The sequence below is a fragment of the Acipenser ruthenus genome, chromosome 24, assembly GCF_902713425.1.
Source record: "Acipenser ruthenus chromosome 24, fAciRut3.2 maternal haplotype, whole genome shotgun sequence".
Taxonomy (NCBI): domain Eukaryota; kingdom Metazoa; phylum Chordata; class Actinopteri; order Acipenseriformes; family Acipenseridae; genus Acipenser; species Acipenser ruthenus.
The window spans coordinates 15714506-15728384 of NC_081212.1; positions in this window are offsets into that span (position 1 = coordinate 15714506).

A 13879-nucleotide genomic window follows, 5' to 3' on the forward strand; every position below is an offset into this window, starting at 1 on the left:
TCGGGGTCAGCCGTGACAACTTGATCATATGAAAACCTGCCAAGTGATACTGCGCTTTCAATTTGAACTTCATTCTCGTGTTGGATGTATAACATCTATTGTAAGCATGAACCAGTTGAACAAAGTTCAATATGTTGGTGTTTTCTGTACTCTGAATGAATGTGCAGGTAAATAGTCTGCGTATAGTCTTGGGCTTAAGTGATAGCAGAGACTGTAATGTGTGAGACAATGCGCTTATCAATACTGATAATTACACCTTATCTGTTTTAAATGTCAATGAACATTTTATCAGTTTCCAGTCAACACAAAAATCAGATTGCAAAGTCCTTGCAATACGCAACTAACAGTATTCATTGTAACAAACATAAACTGTTTTCCATTCCAGTCCCTCGTTCACTTGCAGCAGGTGCCTACAATAATAATAACTTTAAATACAACTTTTTTTTAGTAACTTGGCAGCTTATGCAGCAAGGCAGTATCACACATGTGCCTATAATATCTGGTGTTGAAGTAAGCATGCCCCTGTTTAAAACTATTTACTGTCATAACAGTAAATATTATGACATATTGAGCTAAATGCATTATAATATTTCTGACCTCTTATTTGTTACAATTGTGGTAAGAGGAGCCTATCCCAATGGACTGATTGAAGCACTGAAGCTCTGACTAAATTAGTCACTGCAAGGAGAACACGTCACAATTGGGGACAATTTAAATGTATTATTTAATAAAAAGGAAAACAATAGGAAGCTATATGTGTAGTTTCACAGGCAACATGTCTGACTGAACCCCTGTTCTTGGAACCCAGAAGGCATAAAAGGAATGTAATGATACTGCTGAAACCAGTCTGAAATGAACTGAAAAGATTTCCAGATTCAACTATGCCACTGCATCAGCATTGTTGTGCTAAACATGCTATATTTGCAAAGTATCTCCCAGCAAAGACTACCAACTGCCCTGGCATTTGTTCTGAATCCATCCTCATCCTTAAACCAGATACTTCCCCTCTAAATCAAGAGTCATACAGCACTGCTTTCAGTATGTTACGAAATGCAATTAAGACAATCCATGGTCTATATTACAATATATAGCCTTCGTGTTGTAATGAGTTAAATACTTACCTGCTGCAGTCATTAGCCAGCAGCACAGTCTATGCTTGAAAGCATGCCAGAGACGCGTTAATCTGTGTAGTTTTACATCCCCTATTGATTTGACAGATTTTACACCATGCATTCATGTAGAGTAAATGGACACTGCAAAATGTTTTATTTAAGAAAAGTGTCATCATGACTTAACAAGAACAAAACTTCAAGAACAGTGTTCTCAAAATGTAAAATGACCATGAATGAAATGTAATCTGTGCTGTAATCCTGTAAATTTTGAGATTATTCTTGAATGTTTTTTACCAGTCACTCTTTCTAAGTCTTTGTTTTAGATTAGAAGACATTTTACTGATGTATTACTGGATACACTGTAAGAAGCTCCTATATATAAAAACCAGCTCATGTTTACAGAAATTTGATTCATTTAGGTGTAGATAATGTTGATTTGGCTTTATCTTACAACATTTTCCAACAGTGATGCAACAGTGTTATAGAATACCTGTCTACAAGTTTCATTATTTGTTCTAGATATAATTATTGCATGACTGACAGCTCCTGTGGCAATATGGACACACCTTTCTATCTGAAATGACTCAATAAAGGAAATGCATTGTTGTAAAAATAAAATTTTCAGTAAATGGGTTGGTTGTTTATTTTTGAGTACTTTTGGCACTGGAATAGAAATAAAAACAATGCTGCTGAAATGTGTCTTGTGTCTTGGAGGGACAGGTTTTTATTGGATGTTTCTTTCATATTGTAAAGCTATATAGTTTTCATCTTTCTGTCTTGCTTAGTACAAATAGTGATGATTTATTTTAATGGGCAAACAGTCAAACAATAATGTGTTGGTAAGCAAGTGATATGCATTTGATGCATTCAGTTGAGGTGGCGCCTCATTATGGTGAAACCTGCTTCACCGTTCTGGGACAGTTTCCCAATAGCTACATTAAGCAATATTGCGTGAGCAATGTTTCCAAACTGTAGTGTTTCTCTGTGTTCTATGTGTCTCCAGACATTCTTGAATTTCTATTTCATTTCACAGGTGGGTGGCCTATAGTAGTGTGAGATACCGGAGGAGGTTTAGATGAACTAATATGCAGCGCACACACACACACACACACGCACTGAGCTCTGGCTCAGGAACTGGTCTCACACACACACACACTGTGAGCTCTGGCTCAGGAGCTGGTCTCACACACACACACACACACACACACACACTGTGGGCTCTGGCTCAGGAGCTGGTCACACACATGCACACACACACTGTGAGCTCTGGCTCAGGAGCTGGTCACACACACACACACACACATGCACACACACACTGTGAGCTCTGGCTCAGGGGCTGGTCACATACACACTGTGAGCTGTGGCTCAGGAGCTGGTTTCAGACACACTGTGAGCTGTGGCTCAGGAGCTGGTTTCAGACACACACACATACAAATACTGAGCTGGTCTTAGACACACACACAACTGCAGATCTCTTTCAGGTGAAGTAAGACTTCAAGAGTTGGAAGAAGAACTGTTGTTTCAACTGGAACTGAAGAATAGATTCAGCGCTCTTCAAGATCTGCAATAAAGATGAAGTAATCGAGGTAAACAAAAGATTGAATACATTGAGCTCTGCAAGACAGAAAGAAAGCACATTACTGAGGATATACCGCTGTTCAACTGTAGGTTGGTAGAGAAAACTATTGAAAACATCAGAAGCATGAAGCAAGCAAAACAAAGACTAATCGTTGAGGAAAAAACAGATTTTAGCAATCAAACGAGAATGGAACTGCTTAAGTCTGCCTGTCGTAAGTCTGGGTGCAAATGGAGGTCGTTTGGACTAACGAGAGATTTGGACTGATCACCTCAGTAGCTACAGGCCTGTGCTCGCTGCTGCCAGGGTGAAGTACTTCTCTGAAATCATATCCATGGGACATGGTAAACCAAATATTCTCTTCAAAACCATTGATCAAATCCTGCATCCAGCCATCCATAAATCCATCTCCCATTCATCCTCCTCTCTTACCTGCCATGATTTCTCCTCTTTCAGAACAAAATCGACACAATTTATTCTACGCTGTCCTGCCACAAACCCAGTATAGTACTTGACCACCTTGACTCCCCTCTGATTGCCCCACCTGGTCTCTCTTCTCTCTCCATTACTGATATCTCCAGCCTAGTGTGGAAATCAACTACTGCCACGTGCCCCTTGGAACACTGGCCAATAATTCTCGTCCGTCTCTTCTGACCTTGCTCCTTCCATTATGCACACTTTCAACCTTTCCCTGGTTTCAGGCCTGGCTCCAACTCTCTGGAACTCTCTCCCAGCTTTAGTGAGTGTAGCTCCCATCGTCGCTAGCTTCAAATCAGCTCTCAAGACTCAATTGTTCTCTCTTGCTTCCAATGCTCTGTCAGCCTGATATCTTTTATTAGTTGTTGTCAAAATTGTTTCAGGTTTTTCACTCCATCTTATTCGTATAATTCTGTATGACACACGCATTCACAATGTTTAGAATTCACATCCTAGGCTTGTATTTAACGTATTTGCATTGTGTTTTACTGTTTGTATTTAATGTACTATGCCCTGTATTTCACTGTATTTAATGTATTATTATATTGTTCCTTGTTATCTTGTAAAGTGCTTTGTGATGGTGGTCCACTATGAAAGGCACTATATAAAATAAAGATTGATTGATTGATTGATCAATAACCACAAATGGATTTTGAAGAGAGTTGAAGACTTTTACAGAAAATGATATCAAGATGAAAAGAGCAATGTAGCAGATGACGAAGGAGAGACGGAAGAAACAGGTTAAGCACGGTGTTGGGTTTACAGGGTGTAGTTTCGAGGATGAACCACTAGAGGCTATCAAGATACTACAAAGTAGAGGCCTTCATGGGTCTACCCGGACCCAAGGACCCGAGACCCGACCCGTACCGAACGGATATTCGGGTGCAAAATTGTCATGCAACACTTGGGTCGGGTCGGGTCCAATTTTGTTTACTCAGTAATACACGCTGTCAATTGCTATTAAAGAGAGTATTAATGGAATGTCCAGACAGAAATTTACGTGCAAACCAAATATGTTTATTATTTTTGTTACATGATAAAAGAATGGTGTGAGGGAGGGGGTGCTGGAACAAATAACAAAAAGAATGCAGCCTCTTGGCTTGCAGAGCACAGCAGCAGACACATGACTCATATCGAAGGTGTTTCTTTTAGATCATTTTTAAAGGTCAGACTAATGGATTTGTTTATGAAGGACGTGAAAGAAAAATGAATTCCATGAACAAAAGCTCACAGAAAAAGTCTGCGGTGTGGGAATCATTTGTTGTTATTGTGGACAAAGAAGGAAAATAAGTTTTGCAAACCACAAATTTTACATCTCAGTTCCTTTTTGCTCTTGTGTTAGGTTTGTAATAATATCACGCATTTACAAGCTCGTACTTCAGTTAATTTGATTTTCAGATAATGTATTTATCTTGGTATCTTTTACACAAACATATATTTAATTTTAAAGTCCTCTGTGTAGGTTCATAATGGAATAAACACTAGGTCAGCCAGATTTCCAAGTTGCAAAACACTGTTTTAATACTGTATCTACTTGTGTTCCCCTGTTTTTACGGGCCGGGTCTAATAAGAATTGTACATCGGGTCGGGTCAGGTTGATTAATTTGGACCTGTGAAGACCTCTACTACAAAGTGAATATAGGTGCTTCTGGTTGAAGGGTAATGCAGCACAGCTGTACTATTAGTGAACTGCTAATTAATAATTCAACATAGTACTTAAACAACGGATGTAACACTGTTCAGGGTTGGTGGAAATGAAGGAGTTCATGGCATATGTGTATGTTTATCAGAGTGAACAATTGGAAGTACTGGGAAAAAAATATAAGTGTTTTTGTTCGGGTAAACAGCTGAGCTGTCCCGTCTTAGCCAGGGCAGTTTTATGTTTAGTTAGTCCTCATCATCGAGGTAAGTTTTGTTTTGAAAGTTTTGTTAAGTAATCTGTTTAAAACTTTTCTTTTCTGTATAAACAATAAACATGCGCAGAATTACTAAACTATAATACTGTCTCTGGGTGAGTGCTGTTATTGCCGCTGGCCAGCCTTGACCATCAGTCATGTTACCACACATGGTGGTAGCAGTGGGATAGCACCCCCTTTGACCCAACTGGGAACTGGAAAAAATAAATTATAATAATAAATACAGTTAATAAACAATTCGCCATGGAAGACATTCTGAGGGTGTTGGTGAATGCCACGGCCACCCAGCGGGAAACAACCCGTATGCAGCGTGAGCAACTGAAAACCCAACAGCAGGCAAGCCAAGCCCTGTTAGCACAAGTGGCTCAAACCCAGCTTGACACACAAATTGATTGAAAAAGTCATTGTGTTGGAAGAAAGGTGGGCACCAGCAATGACTGTGAAACCCAGCCATGTTCTACAGAAAATGACCACTGGTGGCATTGTGGAGGCATACCTCATGTCGTTTGCAAGGACCGCAGACAGAGATCAGAGAGCAACAATGGGCTGGTATTGTTGCATCATTTCTCATTGGGGATGCACAGAAGGTGTCAATGATCGGGACATGACAGCGGCTGAAATCTACGATCGTCTGAAAGCTGAAATCCTGGCCCAGGAAGGAGTGACTACTGCAATAAGAGCCCAGCGCTTTCATGACTGGCGATACCGTGCTGGACCGGCTCCTAGATCACAGATGTTCGATCTGGTACATCTGTCAAAGAAATGGTTCGTCAGCCTGGGTGGTCGAGAAGATGGTCATAGATCGTTTTCTGCAATTCCTGCCGACCGATTTAAGGAAGTTTGTTGGCCAGGGTAACCCTGATACTTTGAAAGATTTTGTGGTCGAAAAGCAAATAGCTGCAGAACACCCCTACACGTCAAAGCGGGACAACTGGACACCCCCCAGCCCGAGGAGCTGGAATAGAGGGAGTACCGGTAAGACTTATACTGGGAAAGGGGGCATGGAAGAGCAACCAAAGGTCATGAAGGGACTGGGTACCAATGATGATAGCAGTTCCCGCACTGAGCGGGAGAAAACATATAAGGATATAAATTTAATGAGTTTGGTCACATAACAGTCCAATGCCCAATGAAAACGAGCCCATGGAATGCAATATTGGGAATTACTGTGGGTGGACACAGCTTGTAAATACAGTTGAAAGAGTACATTTGTAATTATGGTAATAATTACAAATTACAAATCATGTATACATAATGCGAGTAGGTGTCCTCTCTAATATCCCTCATGAGGTAATACTGGGGCGCGAATTTCCAACTTTTGAAATATTGGTTGAAATTAAAGGGCAATTGAACGGCTCTATACCCAAGATGGAGTGAGGTGAAACGACCCCAACAGAGAGCCTGGGTGAGCTTTTCCCAGTCACTGAGTTTGATTTGTTCTATTGAGTGTAAAAAAGAAGAAAAAAAGAAAAACCAAAAGAGAACGCAGTTAGGACAAGATAACGGGAACCAGAAAAAAATTAAGTTATGACATTTTAATGGGAGAAAGTATGGTAAAACAGTGGTGACACAGTGGAAAATAAATTCAGTTTTAACATGTGTTTTATGTATAGATACAATGCAACAGATACTCAATTATCTCAAAGAATATCTTGGTATCCCTGAATTGATCATTTATACCCCTATAGAAATCTGGAAACAACTTTAATGGGCAATCTGACCCTTAAGTGAAGTTATAACCTGAATATTATTAATTTACTACGCTTACTGTAATGGTGACTGCCAAGACCAGTATTGCAGTTTTTTGGGTTAGGATTTAGCATTGCTAAAAAGCTGAATGTCTGACCCTGTCAAAGGGAGCCTCTTATCAAACACTAGTGAAGTACCATTACAACACAACCTATCAAAAAACACCTGTGAAGACCCCTTACATTATAATGTAAAAATATAACAACAAACATCAATTTATATATTACATAGTTTATTTGCTATAGAATTCAAATGATCATACATTTACATACACAAATATGGTACATTAGTTTTTGTTCAAAGATATTTAATGTACTATCGCTGTCTTCTAAACAATTATATAATACCTTTTCATACACAAAATCCCAACAGGGAAGACAGACAGCATGACTACAGAAACAGAGCACACTCTGGAAGTGTGAAGAGCAAAAGAAACAGGCTTTCTACACAGCCACTGCTGGAACCATTCCAAACTGTTTAAATGGATACACATTCATTTTCAATGGAATCTTCTTTCTATTAAACCCTTTCAGGTTTGAAATGTGTGTTTTGGTTGTATTTGGCCTAGCCTCAGATAACTCTTCCAGGGGATCATTAGTACTCTGTGTTCATACACAGAACTGCTCTCCACTGTTCTGTGCTGTGGCTTTTATTATTACACTTTCTTTCTCTTTTGTTGCTATGCCCGTTAAGCCATTCAGACCAAAATGTGTTTGTTTTTCAAGGGTAAAATAAAAACTAGGTTAAAATGACTAGATTCCCCCATTGAAGTGTGATACATAAATTAAAAACATAATTAATTAATTAATTACTGTGCATATTATCATAAAAAAGGTTTAAATGAAAGATGTCTTCATTTTGCTTCCTGGTCCCATTTTTCTGATACTGCATACACATTCATTGCCCTGTAATATGAAACAGAAGGTCAATTATACACCTGAAGAAAACCACAGCAGTGAACTTTATACCTCTAACATTTCTTATGGAATGATGGGTTAGTCTGAATAGTCTATGCATTCACTTTATCAGAAAAATGTATACCGGTATATTGTGTCTACCGCTATGGACAAATGTCTTGCATCACCCTATAGAATTAACACATTTTGCTTCATAAAATCAAATGAACCCTGCTGAATAATGTTATATTAACATATTGAATTACATACCGCTTTGTAGTTTCCATATACTTAACAGAAAACTGACAACAATTAAAAAATGTGACATTTTGAGATCTAACCTGAAATACTGTTAAATAAAAGATTTAAATTATGTTCACACACACACACACATATATATATATATATATATATATATATATATATATATATATATATATATATATATATATATATATATATACACAGTATATATCATTTTAAATTAGTCTAAATCCTAAAATTCTAGGTAATGTAAATCATCTGGCCATAGCTATATAACTGGATTTCACATTTTACATTTCAGATCAAACTACAAGAAATACCAGCATTCAACTATAATTAGAAAAGGATTCAGTATCATCAGCCAATCAGCTTCCAGATCTAGTGGGCTTTTAATAGACAGTAGATGCCCACTGGAACATCATAGCATCAACTGTCAATCAAACTTAAAATCCGCACAAGTGTATTTTTTTATCATTGTGACTTGCTGCATTGAACAGCAAATAGTAAACAAAGACACAATTGGTCCAAATGTATCTTATTATCAATCAAAACCAACGGGACACAAAACTTCAGTCGCGGTCAACTACCAGACGGTAGAGCATTCATTGACAGGCACTATCGCTTAAATATAGCTTAACTTTTTAATTTTTTTTTATTTAGTCGTTGCCAATTATTTTTTTATTATTTTCTCCCAATTTGGAATGGCCAATTATTTTTAGGCTCAGCTCACCGCTACCACACCTGCGCTGACTCGGGAGGGCGAAGATGAACACACACTGTCCTCCGAAGCGTGTGTCGTCAGCTGACCGCTTTTTTCACACTGCGGCCTCACCATGCAGCCACCTCAGAGCTACAGCGTTTGAGGACAATGCAGTTCTCAGGCAGCTTAAAGGAAGGCACCTGGTCAGACTACAGGGGTCAGCTGGTGCGCGGTGAGCCGAGGACACCCTGGCCAACCTAGCCTTCCCATAATTCTTATGAATAAACATGTCTTATTGTGCTAGTTTTTTTTTGTTTTGTTTTGTTTTTAGAATTAATATGAATAGGATTGGTCTTACCCAAAAGAGTGAGCAGTTTAGAAGTCATAATAATCTGGTGACCTCAGAGAGAAAGCTTGTGCTAGCTTCCTGAACAGCCCTGTCTTCAAGGCCTGAAAACAAGAGGAACAGGAGCAGAATTACACTGGGAAACAACTTTCAACACAGTTCTAATGAGGCTATAGATAAACAAGAACTCTGGGAGCAAAGATACTAAAAGAAAATAGATTGTGATTTATAGTTGAGGAAGAATTGTGAGTGGTTGTGTGGATTGGTTTAGTATCCCTCAGCAGAACATGTTCTGTAGGGTGTAGTTACTGAGACACCTCCATCACATGATAGCTTAGGAGTGGAATTCATTAAAGACACACAAACTCTTTCATTTTGTCATTTTGTACAGTACTTGTATTCCATCAAACACTTATACAAGTTTATATGAGCAGCTTTATATGCATCTTATAACTGAAGTGTGTCTTATCTAACACACTCTGGTATTCTCTCTTGTCAATGTATTAAATACATGAAGGTTCTGGTAATGTGTTGCATTTCATGCCATTAGAACAGCCTTTTCTTTGAGCTTAAGGTTATCATAGCAATCCAATATGGTTAGTTTGGCCTTGTTAGGTTGCAATCCGTCATCTATTTATATTCCTGAAGCCAACTGTTTACTTTTACTTACCACAATAATGAGTATTGGGATAATGAGGATGGCCAGGCCACACAGTACAATGATGGCAACAGCAAACCCAGGGAAGGGTCTGGGAGTGGGTGGCGCTGAAGAAAAAAGGAAAAAACAATAAATTTGAAACAAATACGCATGCATGTCTCGCATCTCGGATTTGGATATATAATAATACATCTATCAACCCCCCCAAACAGTATGAGGAATGTACCTGGCTTCCAGTCTGCAAACCCTGCAAACGTACAGTACAGCACATTGGCCATCTTCACAGTTTAAAGTGGTTGTAGCTAACAAAATAATTTGATGTTTTCCACTTCTGTGTGCTGAATAAGTCTCGAATGTGCAGTTTTAAAGGACACACATAATAAAGCAAACGTTTATTTTAAGAAATTATATCTGGTACTATACTAGATTAATGAAATATCTTTTTGCATGTGTAGTTTTGTATTTTTTTTGTTTTGTAGTTTTTTTGGAGAGGTAAAATATGCCCTCCCCTTCAACACCTCCTTTCCTGTCATTAACCAGTCATTCTTTTTCAAATAACTGACATGCTTTACAGCCAGTTACATGCTTTGACCCAGAAGACACTGCTGAGGTGAAATGACAAAGGAAGTGAAATATGTAACAGACTCCTGAAAAAAGGCATGTAAACTGAGAACCTAAAAAAATATAATCATTTCTAATTAATAGAAAGTTACAAAATAATCCTGACATATAGAATATGATTCTTTTCGTAAGGCCTAATTTAAGTGAATCCTAAGCAGGGTCTTATTAGAGCATGCATGTAGAAGTCTTTTTGGAAATGAGTTTGCACACCCTGTATAGATATTTCTGAATGAACACAGTATAGTACCTGGCGGGTTAATGGAAGTGGAGTCTATTTTCAAGCCTTCTGTTTCCAGAGAGGGGACCCCATTAAGTAGGATCTGAGACACCCTGCTTGGTGAGGTCGGTCCTGGGGAGAAGGTCACCTCTGTACTGGCAACAACCGAGCCTTTCCTGTGGAGAGAGGGGGGCATCATGAATATCACACACTATCATACCTCCTGGACTTACAGCAAAAATATATCAGACAAAACCATATGGAGGAGTGTCTACTGATCTGGATTAGAACCCGTCAGTACACATGACTTCTAGTTGGAGATTATTTGCACAGAGATCAAGGATAATCTAACCACTTATATACAAACTGAGTATTGAAGAGGAAAAGGGTACGGAAAGAGCTAAAAGTACTATACATTAAAAAATACTTACGTGAGTTTCGTTACATAGACTTCTGAAAATCCTTTCTCATTTCCAAAAAGCTTCTTTATCTGTGAGAGATTGAAGAACACACTTGTGGTTAAAACTGTGTTCACAACTCTTTGATTAGGGTATTGTTATTGTCGCTGTACAGTAACCCCACTTAAGCAGTGCAATCCTGAATCTCCCACAGAGTCCAGTTACTCACCGAGGTTGTGACTTGTGTGCTGAGCTCTTTAAACTCTGTGGAGCCTCTGTTAGATAGGCCATTAGAGAAGTCTTTGTTCAGTATTCTCAAACTAAACAGGACCATATCAAATTGTGCTTGATTTTCTGTTGGGTCCAAAGAAAATACAATTAGCAAATACTTGATGCATTATTGTTATTGTTGCTGTTGGATGTTGATGCTCTGTAGTCCTATACAACCAGTAGATTCCAATTATATTCCAGTCTGAAAGCAATAAGACTTAGTGCCCATGGACTCCATGATGTTGACTGTAGATGTAAGCCTCCTGTCCCTGTTAACATACCATTGACTTTCAGGGTGTATCTCACATAGCGTACAGGACTTGTGCTTGCAAGGATACCATCAATTATCTTGCTTGGGTTCACAATTATGGGCGTGCTGAATTGATATTCCACCTTGGTCTGGATCCAATCATCAGAGTTGCTGTGAAAAAAATATATCATTTATATTTTTTCTATACATAGATGGTCAATTCATAAAGCCTTAGTAGAACCTTGGTGTATTTTGGGTGGTTGGAGCTGGGGCTCCTCCCTCATATCATCCTGCTAAATTACTCGTCAGTCACTCTGAAATTACCTGTCAGTCACCCGATTTAAACTTTAGCCAACTCCCTAATTTTTGTTTTGCTTTTCAGGGTCCTCCCTCCTCCCTTCCTCCTCCGCTTTGCAGCGTCTCCTCTGAAGCTCACTACCCAACCTTAGAGGCTGACACCGTCATCTCATCCTCTGAGAGGAAGCTTCCCGCTGCTCAGAGGAGACCCCCGACCAAAACTTTTCTAACTACATTTCGTTTTCCATTCTTTTGCTTAAATCTATTCATTTGCACCAGTGCCAGTCTCCCCCTTGGGCACTTAGTCTCTTATTCTAGTAATACCCTTTACACAGGCTTGACTCCTGCCTCATGAATTGTTTGAAACCATTATTTTCTACACAGATTACCAGTCTCGTTTCTGTTCAGTACTGACCTCAGAATAAATTAATTAGACAAGTAACACTTTAGTTTAAGATCGGCGATGATGCCTTTATACGTGTGTGTTTAAAAGATGTTATTAATAAAAGCAGACGATCACAATATACTGTTATAAGAACATTTACTTACTTTATAACATGATATGAAGCTTTACAATAGTACTGTCATTGAAATGTTCTGATAATAAACTGTAACTCTTTGTTAATAATCATCAAAACCTTTCATTACACATTTACAGATGTGTATAGTTTCAGAAATAAATTATTAAAATAAAACGTAGAATAAAATACTTTTTACAAAGTGAACAATAGTTTTTACATTTATATTTATAGTAATGTTTGCTGGCAAAAAAAAGCCAACACATGTATTCATTTGAGAGCAAGTACAATAGAGCATTACTGGAATGAGTCTGTTTTATAAAATATCTGACTTGAAATACCTAACCCTACTTTCAGTCCCCAAGGCCATATTAAGCACAGTTGGGTGTGCATCATTTCTGATTTTATAAGCAGCATATCGATATTAAACAGAACATACTGTAGCTTTTTGAAAAGTCACTTACCTGAAGTTTGCAAAGGCTGAATTTACCATTGTTTGACCATAATATTTTTCAAGGATAGGTTTCAACTGAAAAAATAGTAAAAAAAATAAAGTAATGTCTATATCATAAAGGAGCCAGAAAACAGAACAATTATTATTATTATTATTATTATTATTATTATTATTATTATTATTATTATTATTATTATTATTATTATTATTATTTTGTATTTTATTTGAGTAGTAATTGCAGTAACTTTAAAACATATAAATGTGTTGACAAGACTTCTTTACCAATGTTCATGTAATTATAGTAGTTGTATTAGTTCTCACCCAATTATTGATTTTATCATTGAGTTGAATTGATTCTGCAGATATGCTACTGGTCAGTCCTGGTGTAAAGCCGTCTGTAAGGAGAAATTCTGTAACAATCCTGAGTGGAGGCAGTGTATTCACACTAGCAGCTGTAAAACAAAGACAAAAAACACAAAGAAAGAGACAAATTAACCAAAGCAATGTGTGATGTAATCTGTGCCACATTGGTGTTGATATAACTCATTGGTGAGTCATATTCTGCATGTTCACAAAGCTGCAAAGATGAGCAGGTTTTAGTACAATTAAGAGAGATTTTACCAAACACACTTTTATTGTGAATTCTACACTGCTAAGATGTAACACGTAAAAGACATGAAAATGAATCTGCTTGAATAAATTCCACTTACTGTCTGATTTAATGCTTGTTCTGTCCAATACTAGGTCTCCCACATTTCCTGATCCATTCACTGCTGTGTAGAGAGCTCTGACAATGTCCGGATTGCTTGGGGTCGTGGAATTAGCTTTGAATTCCAAATCTACTTCTAGAATGACTGATCCCGGACTGGAAAGGATCGAAAAATTGTAAGGGGTTTATGAATAAAATATGATAAATTAATAATGGCTAAACAAACTGCATGGGCATTGTGAACAGGCTGGCTGTAGGGGTGACGTCAGGGCAGAAAGAAACACACAGACAGGTAGTACTGGCAGGTGAAACTGTAGCGCTGCAGCGGACAGTGCTTTTAATAACACACACAAAAAATAAAATGTTGAACAAAAACAGCACACGGCACTTGAGGCCAAAATAAATAGACAAACGAAACAGACATTGGACGAACACTAAACAAGTATCGTGC